The 26058-nt window shown below is 37.5% G+C and overlaps 1 protein-coding gene across 1 annotated transcript in view; it reads left to right on the top strand.

Moving 5' to 3' along the window:
- MGAT4C (MGAT4 family member C) overlaps window positions 1-26058 on the top strand; it is an 879465-nt gene that overhangs the window by 554602 nt on the left and 298805 nt on the right. The window lies entirely within an intron of this gene.

The raw sequence follows: 26058 nt of genomic DNA, 5'->3' as shown, positions 1-26058 counted from the left end.
CACACATATGACAGAATATATTTAAAAGTCAAGTTTAGTGTGTATGTATGTGGGGAGTTGTGTTTAAGTGGAGGACCATTGTTTTCTCTACTTTTTGTGTAGGCAAAACAAACAGACAAATCACACACACAAATGAAAGTTGCCTTTTGGCAATGCACTCCAGTAGTCTTGCCTAGGAAACCCCATGAACAGAGGAACCTGGTGGGCTACAGTTCATGGGGTCACAAAGAACTGGACATGACGGAGCATATATATATACACACATATACATACACGTACACAGTGAAACGGAGAAGGCAATGGCACCCCACTCCAGTAGTCTTGCCTGGAAAATCCCGTGGATGGAGGAGCCTAGTAGGCTGCAGTCCATGGGGTCACTAGGAGTCGGACACAGCTGAGCAACTTCAATTTTCCTTTTCACTTTCATGCATTGGAGATGGAAATGGCAACCCACTCCAGTGTTCTTGCCTGGAGAATCCCAGGGATGGGGGAGCCTGATGGGCTGCCGTCTATGGGGTCACACAGAATCAGACATGACTGAAGTGACTTAGCAGCAGTAGCATCAGCACACATTGAAAACGTAAGATGGAAATTACTTCCCCAAAAGATTATAAAATGGAAATTACATAGGAAATTAAATATAACTACATCCTGCCAAAGATTTTAATTTTACATACATATTTTGTGTAGTATGTTGAAATGGCTAGATGTTTGTTTAACCTACAAATCATATTGAATATCTAACCTGGCAAGCAAAATCAGACAGACGGTCTTTTTGCAAGGGACTTATATTGTAGGGGGAGATGCAAACATTTAAAAAAGAGAAATAAATCTATTTATTGTAATAATAAGTACAATGAAAGAAAGGTATCTGGAATCAGAGCATATAATTGAGATTTGGCTTAATTAAGGAGATTAGGAAAGACTTCTTTGATCAGGGAATGTCTGATTGGGATGAGTAGAGACATTTGAATAAAGAAGGAAATGGGATGGATATAAAGCATTTAGACAGAATACAAAAGATGCGTAAAGACCTAAAGCTAAAATATGTAACATGACTATGAATGAATAATGGAACATTCAAATGACTTTTATTTTGATAACAAGGATTAATATGAAATTAAGAATGGGTAAAGGGCATTTCAGTCAGTAGAAACTGATTTTACAAGCAGGTCCTCTGGGAAAGGTGTTATGGCAAGAAATGGGACTAAAATCTGTTATATGAGATGCAGAAGAAAGAGAGTAAGAGTGAGATCAAGAAGGCTGGTAGCAGATGAAATTAGAGAAATTAGAGCTAGATCAGACAGGACATTGTAAATTATCCTAGGGAGGGTCCCTTTATTTTTATTTTAAGAATAAAAAGAATACCTGAAGGGTTTGAAACAAGGCATGGAGGTGGTATAAGTAGGAAATTAAGGATTTGATACACTGGAGCTACGGGACTCTTCTGGTGGCTCAGTGGGTAAAGAATCCTCCCACAATGAGGGAGACCTGAGTTCGATCCCTGGGTTGGGAAGATCTCCTGGAGGAGGGCATGGCAACCCACTCCAGTATTCTAGCCTGGAGAATCCCCATGGACAGAGGAGCTTGGTGGGCTACAGTTCCTGGGGTCACAAAGAGTCAGACACGACTGAATGACTAAGCACAGCACAGCATGCTGGCCTTACAGGTCTCATTCACTATGATTCTTACTCTCCTCCAGCACAGATCCAACACTAAAGTACCACACACTTTTGATATGCCTCTCAATTAATCATGAATTCTATTACATCTAATCAATCCAAAATAATTCAGAATGTGCTTGAGTGTCTTGATGTCTTCTTGGTCCTGGTTGTGTGTATTGAAAATCAATATAGTACTATGTAGATACAGGTTGCAAAATATTGCTCTTAATCAATCACAACATTATTACATATCTAAAAAGTTGCTTTTCCCAGGAAATTGCTTCTAGTAGTTTGCTGATTTGCTTTATTTTTTTCTATTAATACAAGTACAAAACAAACATTTAATATTTCAGCCTTCTAGGTAAACATTCTTATCTTAACTGACCGGTCTGCTATATTTTATTTAATGTTTCAAACTCTCACTTGACAGAGTTCCTGGAGACCAAAGTATGGATCCTATTCATATTTGTATCATAGCAGTTCACACAATGTCAGGCCATCCATATTCATTGATTGAATGAATGGAAAGGAAATTCATGCAATTCCTTTTGTATATAATCTCCTATAATATTTAACTAATTCTTAAAATGTCACTTCAATAAATATTTAATGAGTATATACTCTCCACAAGAAAGTGATAGGCAAATTTTTATAGGTCCCTCACACAAGTGTTTTCAGATATTTCTTCAGTAAATAGTTTTGTTGAGAACCATCATTGTTTTAATATATATCCCATTGACCCTCCTGATTGTGTTATTTTCAAGTATTTATAAAGGTTTTTACAAGTACTTATAAAAGTGAATAAACTTTCCTCTTAAAAACACAAAAAACTACAGTTTTCTCTTGACAAACACGATGTTGAACTTCATGGGTCCACTGTACCTGGAATTTTTTCAGTAGTGAATACTACAAATTACAAGAGCTGAGGTTGATTGAATCTAAAGATACAGAGGAATCGCATGTATAGAGTGCTGATTATAAATTATACACAAATTTTCAACTATGCTAGGGCTTGGATCCCAACACATGAGTTGTTTGAGGGTCAATTGTGTATCCATATTTGGTCTATAATTTTTTTTCTGTTTCCAAGATAATTTATTATATAAGAATAGAATGCACTTTAGAGTAAATGGCCATCTCTTCTTTGAGTAATTAGTAAGTGCTAAGTAATGGCCTAAATAATTTAACAAAACCTTTTTCTCTGTTTAATAACTTTAAAAATCTTTTGACATAAATTACAATTATGACTTCATCTTAGAGTAAGTTAGAAAATCCTGTTCAGAGAAGGTAAATAACTTACTGCTTTCCAAGATGACATAATTATTAAGTATAAAACCAGTAATTGAACTGAGAATCACTGATTTACACTCTGTGCTCTAATTTTGTTTTACTATTGGATGAGAACCAGGGAAATTAAGTAGATCATACCTAAATCTACTTTATCATTTCCTATGGAAACACACACTGCTTTAAAAATCATTTTTGAGTCAGGTATTTCCATCGGGAACTTGGCAGTTTGTGGATTTTTAATGTTAGCTATTTGCAATAGTAGGTGTCATGCTATTAGGATACGGTCATTCCTGTTTTAAATTTCATTTAAAAGGGCCCTAATTAGCCACATAGCAATCAGGAAGGAATAAGTTGAAAGACTAGCTAGAATTAAGATAGGATTTTAAGACATGGGTACAGGGTCTATTCTCAGTCTCATTGGAAGACTTAAATCTGGTGGAATGGCAGCAAGAGGGTGAACCAATAAAAGATGAAACAGGAGCCAGTGATCAAGAGTGGACCTCTTCTCACAAGCATACTCTGTATCTCTTTTCATGTGTTTTTAGTTATCTTATTATCCCCTTCCCCCACTCAAATTTATGAGATTTTCAACATAAATTTCAATTTTATGTTGAACTCATCCATCCACCATTTCAAATAAAGACTTTTTAGAGCAGTTTTAAGCTTACAACAAAACTAGAAGATACAGATTTCCCATATATAACATCACTGGGAAATAATGATTTCCCATTATCAACATCACTTACCAAAATGTTACATTTGTATGGCTATCATGAAAAAAATCCAACAATAAATTCTGGAAAGGGTGTGGTGAGAAGGGAATCTTCCTACACTGTCGGTAAGAATGTAAATTGGTATAGCCACTATGGAGAAAAGTATGGGGATTCCTTAAAAAATGAAAAATAGAGCTACCGTATGACTTTGCAATTCCACTCCTGGGCATATATCTGGAGAAAAGCATGGTCTGAAAGGACACATGCACCCCAGTGTTCAATATGCTATCAACCTCTATGCAGAATCTAAAGAGAAATGACACAAACAAACTTAGTTTTGAAACAGACTCACAGACTTAAGAAACTGAACTTCTCCCTTGGGGAAAGGGTCGGGTGGAGGGATCATTAGCGAGATGGGATTGACAGGTACTCACTGTTCTATTTAAAATGGATAACCAACAAAGACCTTCTGTATATAGCACAGGAAACTCTGCCCAATACTATGTAACCTAATGGGAAAAGAATTTGAAAACTAATAGATGTAGGTATTAATACATGTATAAATGAATCATTTTGTTATACACCTAAAACTGTCACAACATTGTTCATTAACTATGCTAAGTCGCTTCAGTTGTGTCTGACTCTTTGTGACCCCATGGACTGTAGCCCACCAGGCTCTTCTGTCCACGAGATTTTCCAGGCAAGAATACTGGAGAGGGTTGCTGTTTCCTTCTCCAGGAGATCTACCAAACCCAGGGCTCAAACTCACGTCTCATACATCTGCTTGGCAGGAGGGTTCTTTACCACTAGTGCCACCTGGGAAGACCCTTAATCAACTATACTCCAATATCAAATAAAAAGTTTTTAAAAAGAGCACTTTCTTTTAAGTCAAGAATAAACCTCCTTTGACACAGCATAATCACCCAAAGTTTATAACTTACAGTTCATTCTTGGTATATGTATTCTACGTGTGTGTTAGTTGCTCTGCTACTGCTGCTGCTGTTAAGTCGCTTCAGTCGTGTCCGACTCTGTGCGACCCCGTAGATGGCAGCCCACTAGGCTCCTCTGTCCCTGGGATTCTCCAGGCAAGAATACTGGAGTGGGCTGCCATTTCCTTCTCCAATGAATGAAAGTGGAAAGTGAAAGTGAAGTCGCTCAGTCATGCCCGACTCTTAGCGACCCCATGAACTTCAGCCTACCAGGCTCTTCCGTCCATGGGATTTTCCAGGCAAGAGTACTGGAGTGGGGTGCCATTGCCTTCTCCAGTGTTAGTCGCTCAGTCGTGTCCAACTCTTTGCGGCACAATGGACTGTAGCCTGCCAGGTTCCTCTGTCCATGGAATTCTCCAGGTAAGAAAACTGGAGTGGATTGCCATTTCCTTCTCCAGTGTATTCTATGTGTTTGGACAAATGTATAATCACAGGAATCCATCATTATAGTATCATACTGAGTATTTTCACTGCCTTAAAAATCCTCTGTGTTCTATTCATCTCTCCTGCCCTGCACTCAATACCACATATCAAAACCAGGAAAAGGCTATCAATTTCTCTCTAAACTGTTTTCATTGCATCCCACAAATCTTGATAAGTAATATTTTCATTTTTATTTGGTTCAAAATATAATTTTATTTTTCTGAGTTTAGCCCATGTGTTTTTCACCCTTGTGCTGTTTAATCTCCATGTATTTGGGGATTGTTCAACTATCTTTCTGCTGTTGGTTTCTAGTTTAATTATGCCATGTTCTAAGAGAAAACATTGTATGATTTCTATTGTTTTGAATTTGTAAGGTGGGCTTTATGGCCCAAAATGTGATCTATCTTGATGAGTGTTCATGTGAGCCTGAGAAGAAATGTATTGTACTGTTGTTGGATGAAGTAGTCTGTACATACCAATTATATCCTGTAGATTGATGATGTTTTTGAATTCAGCTATGTTCCTACTGATTTTCTGCTTGTTGGATTCACTTCTGAAAGGTGTTAATGTCCCCAACTATGATAGTGGATTCAACTATTTCTCTATGAAGATCTTTTGATTATTGCCTCACACATTTGGATGCTCTGATATTAAGCCCATATCATCAAGGACTTTTATATCTTTTTGAAGAATTCTCCCTTTATTATTGCATAATGGCTTGGCTTATCCCTGATAATTTTTCTTGCATTAAAATATGGTCTGTCTAAAGTAATATAACTAATCTCACTTCTTTCAGTTCTTGTTATTATGGAATATCTTTCTCTATCCCTTTAAATTTAAATGTCTTTATTTTTAAAGTGAATTTTCTGTAGACAATGTATAGTTCAGTCTTGTGTTTTAAGCCATTCTGATAATCTCTTTTAATTGGTACATTTTGACCATTAACATTCGAAGTAATTATTCATGTATCAGTAACTGATTAAGTTCAGTTCTGTCGGTCAGTCATGTCCCACTTTTTTCGATCCCATGGACTACAGAACGCCAGGGCTCCCTGTCCATCACCAACTCCCAGAATTTACTCAGACTCATGTCCAATGAGTTGGTGATTCAATACAACCATCTCATCCTCTGCTGTCCCTTTCTCTCACCTTTGACCTTTCCCAGCATCAGGGTCTTTTAAAATAAGTCAGTTCTTCACATTAGGTGGCCACAGTATTGGAGTTTCAGCTTCAGCATCAGTCCTTCCAATGAATATTCAGGACTGATTTCCCTTAGGATGGACTGGTTGGATCTCCTTGCAGTCCAAGGGACTCTCAAGAGTCTTCTCCAATACCACAGTTCAAAAGCATCGATTCTTTGGTGCTCAGCTTTCTTTATAGTTCAACTCTCACATCCATACATGACTACTGGAAAAACCATAGCTTTGACGAGATGGACCTTTGTTGACAAAGTAGTGTCTCTGCTTTTTAATATGCTGTATATGTTGGTCACAACTTTTCTTTCAAGGGGCAAGTGTCTTTTAATTTCATGGCTGCAATCAACATCTGCAGTTCTTTTGGAGCCCCCAAAAATAAAGTCTGTCACTGTTTCCACTGGTTCCCCATCTATTTGCCAAGAAGTGATGGGACCAGATGCCATGATCTTAGTTTTGTGAATGTTGAGTTTTAAGTCAACTTTTTCACTCTCCTCTTTCACTTTCATCAAGAGGCTTTTTAGTTCCTCTTCACTTTCTGCCATAAGGGTGGTGTCATCTGCATATCTGAGGTTATTGATGTTTCTCCCTGCAATCTTGATTTCAGCTTGTGCTTAGTCCATCCTGGAAATGCTTAATCTAGCATCACACATGATGTGCTCTGGATATAAGTTAAATAAGCAGGGTGACAATATACAGCCTTGACATACTCCCTTCCCAATTTGGAACCAATCTGTTGTTCCATGTCCAGTTCTAACTGTTGCCTCTCGACCTGCATACAGATTTCTCAAGAGGCAGGTCAGGTGGTCTGGTATTCCCATCTCTTTAAGAATTTTCCACAGTTTGTTGTGGTCCACGCAGTCAAAGGCTTTGGCATAGTCAAAGAGGCAGAAGTAGATATTTCACTGGAACTCTTTTGCTTTTCCGATGATCCAGTGGATGTTGGAAATTTGATCTCTGCTTCCTCTGCCTTTTCTAAATCCAGCTTGAACATCTGGAAGTTCACAGTTCATGTACTGTCGAAGCCTGGCTTGGAGAATTTTGAGCATTACTTTGCTAGCGTGTGAGATGAGTGCAATTGTGCAGTAGTTTGAGCATTCTTCGGCATTGCCCTTTTTTGAGATTGGAATGAAGACTGACCTTTTCCAGTCCTGTGGTCACTGCTGAGTTTTCCAAATTTGCTGGCATATTGAGTGAAGCACTTTCACAGCATCATCTTTTAGGATTTGAAATAGCTCAACTGAAATTCCATCACCTCCACTAGCTTTTTTGTAGTGATGCTTCATAAGGACCACTTAACTTTGCATTCCAGGATGTCGGATGTCTGGCTCTAGGTAAGTGATCACACCATCATGATTATCTGAATGAAGCACGGCAAAGGCTAATAGAGTTTTACCAAGTTTTACACACTTGTCATAGCAAACACATTCTTCCAACAACAAAAGAGAAGACTCTACACATGGACATCACCAGATGGTCAATACCGAAATCAGATTGATTATATTTTTTGCAGCCAAAGATGGAGACACTCTCTACAGTTAGCAAAAACAAGACTGGGAGCTAATTGTAGCTCAGACTGTGAACTCCTTATTGCCAAATTCAGACTTAAATTGAAGGAGGGAGGGAAAACCACTAGAACCTTTGGTTATGACCTAAATCAAATCCCTTACGATTATACAGTGGAAGTGAGAAATAGATTCAAGGGATTAGATCTGATAGACAGAGTGCCTGAAGAAATATGGACAGAGGTTCGTGACACTGAACAGGAGGCAGGGATCAAGATCATCCCCAAGGAAAAGAAATGCAAAAAGGCCAAATGTTGTCTGAGGAGGCCTTAAAAATAGCTGTGAATAGAAGAGGTGAAAGGCAAAGGAGAAAAGGAAAGATATACCCATTTGAATGCAGAGTTCCAAAGAATAGCAAGGAAAGATAAAGTCTTCCTCAGTGATCAGTGCAAAGAAATAGAGGAAAAGAATAGAATGGGAAAGACTAGAGTTCTCTTCAAGAAAACTAGAGATATCAAGGGAGCATTTCATGTAAAGATGCGCACAATAAAGGACAGAAATGTTATGGACCTAACAGAAGCAGAAGATATTAAGAAGAGGTGGCAAGAATACACAGAAGAACTATACAATAACTAGATTAATCTACCATATTAGTTGCTGTTTTGCCTGTGTTCTTTGTTTCTGTTTGTGTCTCCTTTTTTCCTATCTTTGTGATTAACTGAGCATTTTATAGTTCAATTTTCTCTCCTCCTTAGCATACCAGTTACTTTTTAAAATTCTTTTTAGTCATTACCCTTGAGTTTACAATACATGTACAATTAATCCAAGTTCACTTTCAAATAGCATTATACCACTTCATAGATAGTGTAAGTGCTTTATAATAGGAAAATAATCCTAAAATCTTCCTCACATCTTTTGCATTCTTGTTGTCATTCGTTTCACTTATACATACGCATGCATATTTTAGGGACTTCCCACCCAGATAAAGTGGTAAAGCATCCTCCTGCCAATGTAGGAGACACAAGAGACGTGGGTTTGGTCCCTGGGTCCAGAAGATCCCGTGGAGTAGGAAATGGCAACCCATTACAGTAGTCTTGCCTGGAGAAACCCATGGAGAGAGGAGCCTGGAGGGCTACAGTCCATGGCATCGCAGAGTCAAACATGACTGAGTGACTGAGTACACGCTGAGTACATATTCTAACTGTGCACCTGTCACATATATTATGCATTAGCATACATATTCAGATACATTGTTATTTTGAACAAACTGTTATGTTAGATCAATTAATAAGACAAGTAAAAGTTTTATTTTGCCTTCATTTATTCCTTCTCCAATGCTTTCCTTTCTTTATGTATATCTGAGTGTCTGATCTATATGTGTTTTCCTTCTCACCAAAGAATTACTTTTAATATTTCTTGCAAGGAAAGTCTACTGGCGACAAATTCCCTTAATTTTTGTTTTTCTGAGCATGTCTTTATTTCTCCTTCACTTTGAATGATAATTGCACAGAACATAAAATTCTATGTTCTTGTTGGGTTTTTTGCTTTCCTTTTAGCATTTTAAATATTGCACTCTTCTCTCTTGTTGCTCACATGAATTCTGAGGAAAGATCAGATGTAATTCTTATCTTTGTTCCTTTACAGGTAAGTTCCCCCCAACTTCTTACAGAAAGTTTTCTTTAGTTTTGATTTTCTGTAGTTTCAAAATGATGCCCAGATGTTGGCCTTCATCGTGTTTGATGTTCTCTGAGCTTTCTGTACCTGTGATTAAGTATGTGACATTAATTTGGGGGAGATTCTGTTATTATTGCATCAAATATGTTTCTTTATCTCTCTTCCATCTCCTTCTGACATTGCTATTTCCTTTATACTATATTATGGATACACTTATGTAGTTTCCCCATAGTTCTTAGATATTCTATTCCTTTTTTATTTTTTCTACTATTTTTTTTTTCTGTTTGTTTTTCCCTTTTGGAGGTTTCTATTGAGATAGCCTCAAGTTCAGAGATTCTTTCCTCAGCCACATTCAGTATACTAATAAGTCCATCAAAGACATTCTTCATTACTGTTACATACTGTCTACTTATCCATCAGAGCCTTAATTTTATTAATCACCATTGTTTTAAATTCCTTGTCTTATAATTCCAGCATCCCTGCTGTATCTGAATCTGGTTTTGATGCTTACTCTTCACTCTTCAAACACTCTTCAAAATGTGTTTTTTATTTTTTAAATTTTATTTACTTATTATTTATCTTTTAGTATGGCTTGTAATTTGTTTTAAAAGCCAGACATATTAATAATATACTGGGTAAAAAGAACAACTATAATCCTTTAGTCATGTGACTGTATGGTATGTGGGCAAGGGGACCTTTCTGTAAGCTTGTGATCAGATCTCAGTGTTTTAGTGAGGCTCTTCCTCATGACTGTGACCTTCACATGTGTTTCTGAGTCTTGCCCCATTCCCACCCTCATCAGTGGGATGACATGGCTGGAGGGGCTTGTCGCTAAGTCATGTCCAACTCTTTGCAACCTCATGAAATGCAGCACACCAGGGTTCCCTATCCTTCAGCATCTCCTGGAGTTTACTGAAACTAATGTCCATTAGGTCGGTGATGCCATCCAACCATCTCATCCTCTGTCATCCTCTTCTCCTCCCACCTTCAATCTTTCCCAGCATCAGGGTCTTTTCCAATGAGTCACCTCTTCGCATCAGGTGACCAAGGTATTGGAGCTTCAGCTTCAGCATCAGTCCTTCCAATGAATATTCAGGTTTGATTTCCGAATTAATCTTGGTGAAGGTTTTTCCCTTACCCCAGGTAAGTTAGGCTCTGAAAACCACTGCAGGCTATGCTCCGGTATAACTATTTGCTCCAGAAAGCTGACCCTGTTAACCTTGTTAAAAAGAACAGAATATGTAGATTTGTTTCAGCATAATTCCTTTTCCCATCCGCCTACCAGAAATACAATCTTTGTTTTTCCTTATAATCACTGTGAGAACTCGGCAGAACTCCAGGAAGTAAAAATCACAAAATTGTGTCATCCCCCCACGTCACTGACTGAGCCCCACTGTGGTTTTTGTCTCTCAGACCTCTCCATACTGAGCCTCTAACTCAGTTAGAGTTCAGGTTTTCCACCCTGATGCTGGTTCCTGTGGTTGTGCCAGCTTTTGGGTTTCTGCCCTGGTAAGTAGTGAGTCTCCGTATCTTTCTGAGTATCTAAGAGGATTTGTTCATTTTCTGGTTTGTTTGACTTTTCATTTGTTAGGATGAAGTGACTACTTTCAAGGTTCTCATGGGCTGGACTGGAAACCAGAAGTTCCCTCACTAATTTTTAAAAATCTGAATGCAGTAATTTTGCCTTTGGTGATTCCTACCATTCCAATATAGTTATGTCACATTTAAAACTTAAGATTTGTATTATTGATTAGTAGAGAAGGGGTAAATTCCCTTCCTTTAAATAACTTTTAGCTTTCCTTGCCTTTTACGTGCCTCATTTTCTACTGGTATCCTTAGTTTTCTATTACTCATCTCTAATTTGGGCTTAAACTCTCTCAGAAAAATACACCTCCCTTCGATACAATAAAACAAATCAAATACTCTTTTGGTTTCCTTTCTTTTTAGTTACTTTTTATTCAATTCAATTCAGTCCCTCAGTCGTGTCTGACTCTTTGAGACCCCATGAATCGCAGCACGCCAGGCCTCCCTGGAGATTGCTGTCTTTCTTTTCTAATTTGTACATGATTAGTCTAGGTCTGCTACCTAGCTCTCATTCTACAATTGCTTTTCATCATCATCAACTGGAAAATTCTTATGACATCTCTCAAAAGTTAGATCACCTATTTCCTGAATGCGTATTTTTCTCTTTCTTGCTTTACCCATTGTTTTGATGGAGCATATCCTACAGCATCTTCCTAAGAATGGGTGTGGAAGGTGACATTTTCATGAGTGTATGTCTGGAGATGTCCTGACTAATTGCCTCATTTAATTGGTAATGTTGAGGAGTATAAATTTCTGTATTGAAAATCATTTACCAGAATCTGCTGTTGCATTGGTTCCTTTCTCAGTTTGACTGTAGAGAAATCTGGTACTGGTCTAATTCCTGAAGTTTTTGATGCGACTTGATTTTTTTCTTACTTAAGACTTGGAAGATCTCTTCATCCCCAGTGATTTAAAATTGCATGACAATGTGTTTTGATGTGGTTCTTTTTCATTCATTTTGTTGGAGGCCCCATAGGACCTTCCAATATAGAAATATGTGTTCTTCCAGGACTTCACTCCATCAGCTGCATTAGGCAGAAAAAATGAATCTGTCTCCATTTTTAAAGAATCTTTGTGGAGAGGCCTCGGATATCAAGGGGAATTTTTTTTTTTTTTGCCAAAACTCCCCCTAATAGTCACAGCTAAACACAAATGTAATAGAAGCAGGTAGCCTCTGGCAGGAAAAAACAGCCTCTTGTTATTGCCTATGTTTCCACACTGTTCTCTCAATGATTTGATTTTCTTTTTAATGTTTTCGTTGTTCAGTTGTTATCATGTCCAACTCTTTGTGACCCCATGGACTGCAGCACACCAGGTTTCCCCGTCATTCACTATCTCCCAGAGTTTGCTCAAATTCATGTCCATTGAGCCACTGATGCCATCCAAACATTTCATCTTCTGTCGCCTCCTTCTCCTCCTGCCCTCAATCTTTCCCAGCATCAGGGTCTTTTTCAGTGAGTCAGCTTTTCACACCAGGTGGCCAAAGTCTTGGAGCTTCCCTGATGGCTCAGATGGTAAGGAATCTGCCTGCAATGAAGGATACTCTGGACATGAATTCGATCCCTGGGTTGGGAAAATCCCCTGGAGAAGGGAATGGTATTCTTGCCTGGAGAATTCCATGGACAGAGGAGCCTGGTGGGCTACAGTCCATGTGGTCCCAAAGAGCTGGACATGACTGAACTAGCACTAACTGATTTAATGTGAAAAGAGAGAATGTTTTCCAGGTATACAGTTTCAAAGATGGACTGATAGAGATGATAGGTAAATATGACACTTATATCACAGATGCTTAAGTTGCACGCATGTCATTTATCTTGACAAAGTTTAAGTTTCCTTAGCCTTTATGGCAATAATTTTCCTTTGGTGAGTCCATGGATTAAGTTGAATGAGTTTCTAGATAATGATCAAACAAGATTTGGGTAAAGGACCTTAAATTATATTGAATCACTACAATGTCCTGAAACAATGGCTATAATTTAACTTTAAAAAAAAATTTGACCAGAAAGAAAACCCCAGCATTGCCTATTTGTTGACCACAGTTGTATGAATACAGTGTTACTGATCACTTCAGGTAAAGTGTAGTGGACAATACATTTCTTAATAGGAAAAACAGTAAAAAAAAAAAAAAAAAAAAAGTACAGGAATACAAAAGAGGTTATTTAACAACAGTTGAAAAAAATAACAAATTTAAAGGAAGTCATTTTAGTCCTACTCTGTTGAAGATAAGAAAGCTCTGAAAAAAGCCTTAAATAATGTCAGATTTATATGAATAGTTGAAAAACAACTGCTTCTTACAGATCATTATGAAACAAAGATAAGAGAATTAATTTTAAAGTAATTTTAAACTTTAAATATAAGAAGAAAGAAGCTGATTATACATATATATATATACTAGTACTAAATTAGACACTTGATCCTTAAAATTCTTAGGATGTCTATAAGTAGCTTCCTATTAACTCAAGCAATTATTTAAAAGTTTTTTTTACATTTACTTAATTGTATACCCAGAGAGATAAATATATGTGCTTCATTACAGAGGATTTAACAAAAGTACTATTCTCACTTGTATCTTTAGAAATGTACCATAATCCAACTTTATTAAGATGATACTTAATGATTAATTCTGAAGATATGAGTTCTGCTATACATATGAGAATGAACAATTAAAATAATGCATATCTCAGACACAAAGCTTGATTTGTTAATATAATTCAGTGAAATCAGAGAGAGCTATGGAAAAATTAGTCACTTATTTTCTGCCATAGGTTGTTTGCTTTTCACAGAATCAATTCACTCCCAAGTACAGATACTAGGATTTTTCCATTCCACACACAACTACTATCCATTTTGGTACCATCCTGTGAATCAATGGTCTTGTAAGCAGCCTAGACTTTCACAAAAAAATACATAGGACATTTAGGATGAAGCTCAGTATTGTCTTATGTCAACAGATGGCATCACTTGCGCCAGATTATATGCAGAAGAAATCTTTTCTCAGGGGAGCACTGGTCTCTAGATGTTCTCCTGGCAGATCAGGGCACTTTAAGATTAGTTTCTGGTGTTGCTGGGCAGTCTCTGAAGGCTGAATCTCCTCCTCTTCCCATCACCCACCTACTTCTTATCCTTTTGTCTTCCTCACCTACCACTGATCATGCTTGATCACAATTTCTTCCTCAGACTTACCAGATAGGTGATGTTCATCTCTTTACTTTGGTGTTGCAGAGTAATCTGTATTTTTCCTTATTCATTCTCCAAAGTATTTCTTAACATATAAACTATGCCATGTTTCCTTCACAGATTTCATTTTAGATGTTTGAAACACTTTTTACTTATTTCAGTAAAATCTGATATTATATATCAAAACCTTTACCTCACATATGCAAAGGCTTTGGTAAAGACTTTTAAACCTGGCAACAGAGACACATTTAGATGTGAACATATACCAGTGCTTCCCATCTCCCACACTTTGATATTCTCATGCAGATAGTTTGGTTGGGACCTGTCTTAGTCTGTTTAGGCTGCTGTAACAAAGTACCACAAGCTAGGCAGCTTATAAACAACAGAAATGTACTGTTTCACAGCTCTGGAGGTGAGGAAGGTCAAGATCAAGACAAACACCAGCAGATTTAGCACCTTATAAGAGCAAGCTTCCTGGTCCATTGATAGCCTCACATGGCAGAAGGAACTAGGTAGCTCTCTGTGGTCTTCTTATTATAAAGGCACTAATTCCAGTCATGAGGCTCTACCCTAATAATTTAATCACCACAAAGGCCCATTTCCTAATACCATGACATTGGGCTTTTGGTTTCAACATGATTTTTTTTTTTTTTCGGTGGGGGAGTCACAAATATTCAGTTCATTGTGTGTGCATGCTAAGTCACTTCAGATCAGATCAGATCAGTTGCTCAGTCGTGTCCAACTCTTTGCAACCCCATGAATTGCAGCACGCCCGGCCTCCCTGTCCATCACCAACTCCCGGAGTTCACCCAGACTCACGTCCATCGAGTCAGTGATGCCATCCAGCCATCTCATCCTCTGTCATCCCCTTCTCCTCCTGCCCCCAATCCCTCCCAGCATCAGAGTCTTTTACAATGAATCAACTCTTCGCATGAGGTGGCCAAAGTACTGGAGTTTCAGCTTTAGCATCATTCCTTCCAAAGAAATCCCAGGGCTGATCTCCTTCAGAATGGACTGGTTGGATCTCCTTGCAGTCCAAGGGACTCTCAAGAGTCTTCTCCAACACCACAGTTCAAAAGCATCAATTCTGCGGTGCTCAGCCTTCTTCAGAGTCCAAATCTCACATCCATACATGACCACAGGAAAAACCATAGCCTTGACTAGACGAAACTTTGTTGGCAAAGTAATGTCTCTGCTTTTGAATATGCTATCTAGATTGGTCATAACTTTCCTTCCAAGGAGTAAGCGTCTTTTAATTTCATGGCTGCAGTCACCATCTGTAGTGATTTTGGAGCCCAGAAAAATAAAGTCTGACACTGTTTCCACTGTTTCCCCATCTATTTCCCATGAAGTGATGGGACCGGATGCCATGATCTTCGTCTTCTGAATGTTGAGCTTTAAGCCAACTTGTTCACTCTCCACTTTCACTTTCATCAAGAGGCTTTTTGTTTCCTCTTAACTTTCTGCCGTGAGGGTGGTGTCATCTGCATATCTGAGATTATTGATATTTCTCCCGGCAATCTTGATTCCAGCTTGTGTTTCTTCCAGTCCAAAGTTTCTCATGATGTACTCTGCATAGAAGTTAAATAAACAGGATGACAATATACAGCCTTGACGAACTCCTTTTCCTATTTGGAACCAGTCTGTTGTTCCATGTCCAGTTCTAACTGTTGCTTCCTGACCTGCATACAAATTTCTCAAGTGGCAGATCAGGTGTTCTGATATTCCCATCTCTTTCAGAATTTTCCACAGTTTATTGTGATCCACACAGTCAAAGGTTTTGGCATAGTCAATAAAGCAGAAATAGATGTTTTTCTGGAACTCTCTTGCTTTTTTCATGATCCAGCGGATATTGACAACTTGATCTCTGGTTCCTCTGCCTTTTCTAAAACCAGCTTGACATAAGGAAGTTCACGGTTCGCATATTGCTGAAGCCTGGCTTGGAGAATTTTGAGCATTACTTTACTAGCTTATGAGATGAGTGCAATTGTGCGGTAGTTTGAGCATTCTTTGGCATTGCCTTTCTTTGGGATTGGAATGAAAACTGACCTTTTCCAGTCCTGTGGCCACTGCTGAGTTTTCCAAATTTGCTGGCATATTGAGTGTATCACTTTCACAGAATCATCTTTCAGGATTTGGAATAGCTCAACTGGAATTCCATCACCTCCACCAGCTTTGTTCATAGTGATGCTTTCTAAAGCCCACTTGACTTCACATTCCAGGACATCTGACTCTAGGTCAGTGATCACACCATCGTGATTATCTGGGTCGTGAAGATCTTTTTTGTACAGTTCTTCTGTGTATTCTTGCCATCTCTTCTTAATATCTTCTGCTTCTGTTAGGTCCATACCATTTCTGTCCTTTATTGAGCTCATCTTTGCATGAAATGTTCCTTTGGTATCTCTGATTTTCTTGAAGAGATCCCTAGTCTTTTCCATTCTGTTGTTTTCCTCTATTTCTTTGCATTGATTGCTGAAGAAGGCTTATCTCTTCTTGCTATTCTTTGGAACTCTGCATTCAGATGTTTATATCTTTCCTTTTCTCCTTTGCTTTTCACTTCTCTTCTTTTCACAGCTATTTGTAAGGCCTCCTTGGACAGCCATTTTGCTTTTTTGCATTTCTTTTCTATGGGAATGGTCTTGATCCCTGTCTCCTGTACAATGTCATGAACCTCATTCCATAGTTCATCAGGCACTCTATCTATCAGATCCAGGCCCTTAAATCTATTTCTCACTTCCACTGTATAATCATAAGGGATTTGATTTAGGTCATACCTGAATGGTCTAGTGGTTTTCCCTACTTTCTTCAATTTAAGTCTGAATTTGGCAATAAGGAGTTCATGGTCTGAGCCACAGTCAGCTCCTCGTCTTGTTTTTGCTGACTGTGTAGAGCTTCTCCATCTTTGGCTGCAAAGAATATAATCAACCTGATTTTGGTGTTGACCATCTGGTGATGTCCATGTATAGAGTCTTCTCTTGTGTTGTGGGAAGAGGGTGTTTGTTATGACCAGCGCATTTTCTTGGAAAAACTCTATTAGTCTGCCCTGCTTCATTCCATATTCCAAGGCCAAATTTGCCTGTTACTCCAAGTGTTTCTTGACTTCCTACTTTTGCATTCCAGTCCCCTATAATGAAAAGGACATCTTTTTTGGGTGTTAGTTCTAAAAGGTCTTGTAGGTCTTCATAGAACCATTCAACTTCAGCTTCTTCAGCATTACTGGTTGGGGCATAGACTTGGATTACTTTGATATTGAATGGTTTGCCTTGGAAATGAACAGAGATCATCCTGTCGTTTTTGAGATTGCATCCAAGTACTGCATTTCAGACTCTTTTGTTGACCATGATGGCCACTCCATTTCTTCTGAGGGATTCCTGCCAGCAGTAGTAGATATAATGGTCATCTGAGTTAAATCACCCATTCCAGTCCATTTCAGTTCGCTGATTCCTAGAATGTCGACATTCACTCTTGCCATCTCTTGTTTGACCACTTCCAATTTGCCTTGATTCATGGACCTGACATTCCAGGTTCCTATGCAATATTGCTTTTTACAGCATCAGACCTTTCTTCTATCACCAGTCAGATCCACAGCTGGGTATTGTTTTTGCGTTGGCTCCATCCCTTCATTCTTTCTGGAGTTATTTCTCCACTGATCTCCAGTAGCATATTGGGCACCTCCTGACCTGGGGAGTTTCTCTTGCAGTATCCTATCATTTTGCCTTTTCATACTGTTCATGGGGTTCTCAAGGCAAGAATTTTGAAGTGGTTTGCCATTCCCTTCTCCAGTGGACCACTTTCTGTCAAATCTCTCCACCATGACCCACCCATCTTGGGTTGCCCCATGGGCATGGGTTAGTTTCATTGAGTTAGACAACGCTGTGGTCCTAGTGTGATTAGATTGACTAGTTTTCTGTGAGTATGGTTTCAGTGTGTTTGCCCTCTGATGCCCTCTTGCAACACCTACCATCTTACTTGGGTTTCTCTTACCTTGGGCGTGGGGTATCTCTTCATGGCTGCTGCAGCAAAGCACAGCCATTGCTCCTTACCTTGGATGAGGGGTATCTCCTCACCGCTACCCTTCCTGTCCTTTAACGTGGGATAGCCCCTCTAGGCTCTCCTGCGCTTGTGCAGCCATGGCTCCTTGGACGTGGGGTTGGTCGTCCCGGCCACCGCCCCAGGCCTCGGTCGTGGGGTTGCTCCTCCAATTCTTTGCGACCCCATGGACTGTAACCCACCATGCCCCTCTGTCCATGGAATTCTTCAGGCAAGAATACTGGAGTGGCTTCTTTGTAGGTCCCTATATATTGGCATTTCCCAACTGAGATTCAAATAAGTAGTTTTGATTGAAAAATATTAGTTTATAGTGTATAATAGCCCTTTACATAGCCTTTACATTAACCTCTCGGCACCTGTTCAGGAAACAAAACAAAAAAAGAACAAATTAGATGCTCAATGTAAAATATTTAGCAGAGTGTCTTAGAACCAACTAAACATTTAGACCAGTGATGACGATATTTTTCATTCTTTTACTATTACGATAATCCTAATCCTCCTTGTAGTAATGTGGATTATTCTGAATGATTTGAAGAGTCTCTACCAGAAAGGTAGGCATGATAAAATACTGTACAATGACTAGTCATCTATTTACCATTATCTTTCATATGTAAACATCCATATGTGGGAAGCAATGTTTTGAGCACAATCAGTTCTACATTAATAACCCCTTTCTCTTAATAAATGTAAATTGGTTGCATTCAGATGTTCCTCATCAAGAGCTAAATTCAATTCTAAGTTTCTGTGAGCTTAATGGTGTTCTGTATTTGTCAAGATAGAAGTAGTAGGCCTTGATTTGATCTAATTTGGGTAACATGAGACAAAAGTGGGGGAAACTGAGGTGAAAGGGAAAGGTCATGAGTGAAGTTGTAAAATTTACATCAGGAACAAAACAAAATATATTTATAAGAAAGCAAGCAAAATCTCGTTCATTAAGGAGTAGCAGGCAAACAGAATAGTTATTCAGTGAACCTGGTGGAAAAAAATTATTTTGCCAACTGATTTTTAGATCTATCACAGAGATTAATCATGATGTTCAATAGAAATCTAGAAAAATAAAATAGAGTACATATTCAATAGAGATATCTTTCATAATGAGTTGATGTTTTCAGTTTGCATTAGGTGTTCTGAATCACAAAGACAGCATGGGCTTCTTCCCTTTGTGTTTAAGAATTCACATTTCTTTAACATACAGAAGGGGAGAGTTTTCTTTACTTTTATTTAGTCATTTTCTTCTCCAGAGTAAAATTTACTGACACATAAACATAGTTAAACATCTTGGGAATATTTATTCTCAGAAGAGAAGGTGATATGGCCTAATAATTCTAAGTATTTTCAAAATTTTATCTACCCAGGAAACAGAAATAAAGATAATGCACTAAAGCTGCCACACAATAGATTTAAGGTAGACATAAAGAAAAAAATGACAGTGAAGACGACTAAGTATGAAAAAAGGAATACAATCAAGGTCAGTAAATAGATATTCTTATCAGATTTGATTATTCCTTGAATTTAGTGTATGAAAAAATATAACCCTCAGAAATTTCTTACTGTACTGTTCAGTTATCATTGATTCACAAAGTTAATTTGAACATTGTTTGCATTTTAAAGAGCAATATAGATGTTTTATGAAACAAAATAAAACCATTTATTTTGAATAGATTAACATCTGAAATGTGATTGGGATAAAGCATTTGGGCATGTGTTAGCAAGAAGTTGTGTTTAAGTGACACATTTAAAGATGATTTAAATAATTCTTGCTTTTCACTCAGTTTTAACAAGTACCCTTAATCACTTGGGCTTCCTAGGTGGCTCAGTGGTAAAGAATACACCTGCCAATGCAGGAAACAGGGGTTTGATCAATGAGTCCAGAAGATCCCCTGGCCAAGGAACTGGCAACCCACTCCAGTATTCTTGCCTGGGAAATTCCATGAACAGAGAAGCCTTGTGGGTCACAGTCTATGGGATTGTAAAGAGTTGGAGTGACTGAGCATGCATGCACAATAAATCACTTATTCCTCCTAGACTGAAAAGTTTCCTAATATAAACATTCATGCATGCAAGTGTTTTATATACTTTTATATATTGTATTTCTCTAATAATAATAATAGTAACAACAAGGCTAAGGAGAAAAGGAAAAATAAACCCATTTGAATGCAGAGCTCTAAAGAATAGCAAGGAGAGATAAGAAAGCCTTCCCCAGTGATCAATGTAAAGAAATAGAGGAAAACAGTAGAATGGGGAAAATTTGAGGTCTCTTCAAGAAAATTAGAGATACCAAGGGAACATTTCATGCAAAGATGGGCACAATAAAGGACAAAAATGGTATGAACCTAACAGAGCAGAAGAAATTAATAAGAGGTGGAAAGAATACACAGAAACTACACAAAAAGGATCTTTATGACCCAGATTACCATGATGGTGTGATCATTCACCTAGAACCAGACATCCTGGAATGTGGAGTCAAGTGGGCCTTATAAAGCATCACTACAAACAAAGCTAGTGGAGGTGATGGAATTCCAGTTGAGCTATTTCAAATCCTAAAAGATGATGCTGTTAAAGTGCTGCACTTAATATGCCAGCAAATTTGAAAAACTCAGCAGTGGCCACAGGACTGGAAAAGGTCAGTCTTCATACCAATCCCAAAGAAAGGCAATGCCAAAGGATATTCAGACTACAGCACAGTCGCCCTCCTCTCACAAGCTAGCAAAGTAATGCTCAAAATTCTCCAAGCCAGGTTTGAAAAGTACATGAACTGTGAACTTCCAGATGTTCAAGCTAGATTTAGAAAAGGCAGAGGAACCAGAGATCAAATTGCCAACATTTGCTGGATCATTGTAAAAGCAAAAGAGTTCCAGAAAAACATATACTTCTGCTTTTGACTGTATGGATTACAACAAACTGTGGAAAATTCCAGGGAAGATGGGAATACCAGGCCACCTGACCTACCTCCTGAGAAATCTGTATGCAGGTTAAGAAGCAACAGATAGAACCAGACATGGAAAAACAGACTGGTTCCAAATTGGGAAAGGAGTATATCAAGGCTATATATTGTCACCCTGCTTATTTAACTTATATGCAGAGTACATCATGTGTAATGCTAGATTAAGCATTTCCAGGATGGACTAAGCACAAGCTGGAATCAAGATCGCCAGGATAAATATCAATAGCCTCAGAAACGCAGATGACACCACCCTCATGGCAGAAAGTGAAGAGGTACTGAAGAGGCTATTGATGAAAGTGAAAGAGGAGAGTGAAAAATTTGACTTAAAACTCAACATTCAAAAAACTAAGATCATGGCATCTAGTCTCACCACTTCGTGGCAAATAGATGGGGAAATAATGGAAATAGTGAGAGACTTTACTTTCTTGGCCTCCAAAATCACTGCAGATTGTGACTGCAGCCATGAAATTAAAAGACGCTTGCTCTTAGAAGAAAAGCTATGACCAACCTAGATAGCATATTAAAATGCAGAGACCTTACTTTGCCGACAAAGGTCCGTCTTGTCAAAGCTATGGTTTTTCCAGTGGTCATGTATGGATGTGAGAGTTGGACTAAAAAGAAAGCTGAGCACTGAAGAACTGATGCTTTTGAACTGTGGTGTTGGAGAAGACTCTTGAGAGTCCCGTGGACTGCAAGGAGATCCAGCCAGTCCATCCTAAAAGAAATCCATCCTGAATATTCATTGGAAGGACTGATGCTGAAGCTGAAACTCCAGGACTTTGGCCACCTGATGGGAAGAACTGACTCACTGGAAAAGATCCTGATTCTGGGAAAGATTGAAGGCAGGAGGAGTTGGAATGATAAAGGATGAAATGGTTGGATGGCATCAATGACTTAATGGGCATGAGTTTGACAAGCTCTGGGAGTTGGTGATGGACAGGGAAGCCTGGTGTGCTGCAGTCCATGGGGTCGCAAAAAGTCAGACACGACTGAGTGACTGAACTCAAAAGATGAAATAGTGTATTAAGAGTATTAATGACCACATAAATGGAGCTGTCATCTTATGGATAAATCAGCAGTGTGTCTATTGTTGATGGCTTTAAGATAGAGTAAAATGCTATACTCTTAACATTTTTAGCTGCTCAGAGTATCTAGTAATGTTCACAAGAGTTTAAATCTTGTTTAAATTTCTAAGTTCTGCCTATAAAATTATCACCTGAAAGATATGTTCATTTCTTCTAAAGTTAGTGTTAACCTAAACCTGATTAATATGTAGGCTGGGAAACATTGGGAGGTTGGTTTCTCCAGTTTAATTAGCCTTGAGTGCTGATTTGTTTTGATAATATAAATAATTAGTTTAACCACAAAATTGATGTAACAGAAATAATTGTCAGGCAATTAAATACTGAAATGATTTCAACTCTTGGGAAATATATAGTAGTATGTAAGGATAGTAATAAAATTGAGATACACTTGGGCTGAAGTACATCAGCCCAAAAAACATCTCTTACTTGATTTTTAAAAAATAATTTTACAGATGCCACATTGTTCATATTAAAAAATTCACTAATATAAATTTACTACATTTATTCTTGTTTTTTTTCCCCTTTATAATAAAGTTTTGCATGTTTGCTAATGTTAAAATAATTGTTCTTTGGAATTCACAAGTTAGCAGGCCAATTTAGTGGGAAGAATGTAATAAATAATGAAACAATGTTTGTAAATTCAATATAAAATGTATATGTAAGTTTCCTTTTTTATGAAATTGGAATTTTTTTAGCTCTGAAGAGAAGTATGTTTTCCTTTTCTACGTGTATATGATAAATAATATAGTTCAAAAACGACACCTTTTTTTGACTGAAGCCATGAAATTAAAAGATGCTTACTCCTTGGAAGGAAAGTTATGACCAATCTAGATAGCATATTCAAAAACAGAGACATTACTTTGCCAACAAATTTTCGTCTAGTCAAGGCTATGGTTTTTCCTGTGGTCATGTATGGATGTGAGAGTTGGACTGTGAAGAAGGCTGAGCGCCGAAGAATTGATGCTTTTGAACTGTGGTGTTGGAGGAGACTCTTGAGAGTCCCTTGGACTGCAAGGAGATCCAACCAGTCCATTCTGAAGGAGATCAGCCCTGGGATTTCTTTGGAGGAAATGTTGCTAAAGCTGAAACTCCAGTACTTTGGCCACCTCATGCGAAGAGTTGACTCATTGGAAAAGACTCTGATGCTGGGAGGGATTGGGGGCAGGAGGAGAATGGGACGACAGAGGATGAGATGGCTGGATGGCATCACTGACTTGATGGACATGAGTCTCAGTGAACTCCGGGTGTTGATGATGAACAGGGAGGCCTGGAGTGCTGTGATTCATGGGGTCACAAAGAGTCAGACATGACTGAGCGACTGAACTGAACTGAACTGAACTGAATGTTTTAAAATTTTATGCTTAGGTTTTATTTTTTTTTTTACATTATGCAATCAGGTTGTATTTTTTACTAATACTACTTTATGATAGTGGTAAGAATTTTTATGTCTTATCATAAGTGTTCACATTACATATTGGCAGTCTTATTTTTGGCTTTAACTCAGATGTATATGCAGACTGATGTTCAAGTATCATTAGTCTTTCTAAAAGGACATACTGCAAACAAATCAGTGAAAGGCCCTGATCTTTGATATATTTGCTCTTCCTAAAGAATCACTATCAAAGAATTACTAAAACTTCATGACTTCCATTCATCATTAATTTCAGATGATTACTGTCTACCATAAGGAAATATACTGTTTCAGTTCTCATATGTAAAGTACCCTACTAGAGTAATACAACTGATTTCCACATATGATATATCATTTCTAAATTTATCTGAAGCATCCTTGAGTGTCGAATTAAAATTATTTGAAACTAACATTAATTCTGTCCTAATGAATTGCAATAAAATTTAAAATTAAGTATATGGGGTAAAGATTCATTCACTATTGTTATCCAGTATTATTTTAAAATGTATCTGTTATATTTTCTTTCTCCCCTATTCATTCTCTGAGGGATTACATTATACATTATATCCATTCATTTTTCTATTTTGTGCACAATTCAAATATTTATGCTTTCACATTTAATAAGTGAACTCCCTTAAAATTTATGATGTATTAAGTAGTCCTGATCTTGTGTAATGTATAAGAACAGAAATATATATTCATAAAAATCTTATTAACATATTTTAATAACATAAAACTAAGGGCCCTTTACCAAAGCATTAAGTTATTAATGAATCATGTGAAGGGTGTGGGTATTTGATCAAAGTGTTTTCAAAACACTAAGGATATTTCTATTTCTGTCTTCACAGTATCTGATGTGTATGTGGCATGGCATCACCCAACCCAATGCAAAATAAAATATGAAACATTATAATCTGAGTTTATTCAGATCACCAGGATATACATTTACCTTAAAAATTAACTAGATGAGATATTCTAGTTAATTTTTAAGATAAATGGCCACCACATATATGGCCTTCCCTGGTGGCTCATATGGTAAAGAATCTGCCTGCAATGCGGGAGCCCTGGGTTCCATCCCTGGGTTGGGAAGATCCACTGGAGAAGGACATGGCAATCCACTCCAGTACTCTTGCCTGGAGAATTCCCTGGAGGGAGGATCTGGTGGGCTACAGTCAATGGGAATGCAAAGAGTCAGACACACCTGAGTGACTAAGCACACACACGCACACACACACGCACACACACACACACACACACATATATATACGTATAAGCATGCTTTCTATATGCAAAAAGATATAATCTAATTTTGCTAGTTATCTATCTCTGCCATTAAATATTTAAACTATTAAAACTGTATATATATATTTTTGGAGGGGCATAGTTAATTTCATAAATAGTTATTTTCTCCATGACATCATGACATATCTTCTTAGCAGTTACAATGTCTAAGTATTATCATTTGTCTAACAGAAATACTAGTTGACATTCCCATTGTCCAAACTCATCTTTCTGATCTGCAATTCAATTTTATGTCATTTTGCATGGCAATGAATTTCTTTTTAATACACATTTCTATCTAAACTCCCATGTTTTTAAGCAGAAATAAATGAACAGTGTCTTTCATGTTTGCCCAAAGTATAGTTTGATAGTCTTCTCAAATTTAGATTTGTGCACTTGACTAGTATGATTAAACTCCAAAGAATAGCAGAAAAATCAACAAGTTCAAAAAGAGACCACTGAGTGAATCACTGTTATAAATCAAGTTAATTTGCAACATTACTTTCTAGTTGAAATTATAAGATCTTAGGATAATTATATTTCTTAACTATTTTGAAGGTACTGACTTGAATATTCATTTTAAATTACCCAAATGCTTTTAAAATGAACACTTCATCTTTTACATAACAATAGTAATATTAATTGCATCTTATATTTATGTAATAGCTTTTATTTTACTTAATATAGTCCATACATTATCTCATTTAATCCCTATATCAACATTTTTTGGTGTATGTAGCATTGTCATTCTCATTCTATACATGAAAGTTATTAATTTTCTGAAGTTCTTACAGATAAGGATTGGAGACTGGGGCTCTTGAACCCAAATCTAAAATTCTTACCCCTATACCAGTACTAACTTGCTACTAAAAATAATCAAATAAACTAATAGTCATGAAAATCAGGACTTGGAAGGAAAATCAGGACTTGGAAGGAAAATTTGAATTTGTCACCCATGAAAATGTCTTTTCATATATTTTCAACTTTTAGAATTCTCATTGTGCCATACAATAAAAATAGTTTTCTGTCTTTGGAAATGTGGAGGAATTATAAGAACTCTTTGTCCTGAATCCATT

This window comes from Bos indicus, chromosome 5 (assembly GCF_029378745.1).
Source record: "Bos indicus isolate NIAB-ARS_2022 breed Sahiwal x Tharparkar chromosome 5, NIAB-ARS_B.indTharparkar_mat_pri_1.0, whole genome shotgun sequence".
NCBI lineage: Eukaryota > Metazoa > Chordata > Mammalia > Artiodactyla > Bovidae > Bos > Bos indicus.
The sequence above is the reverse complement of the archived record's forward strand: the minus strand, read 5'-3'. Positions and strand labels throughout refer to the sequence as shown.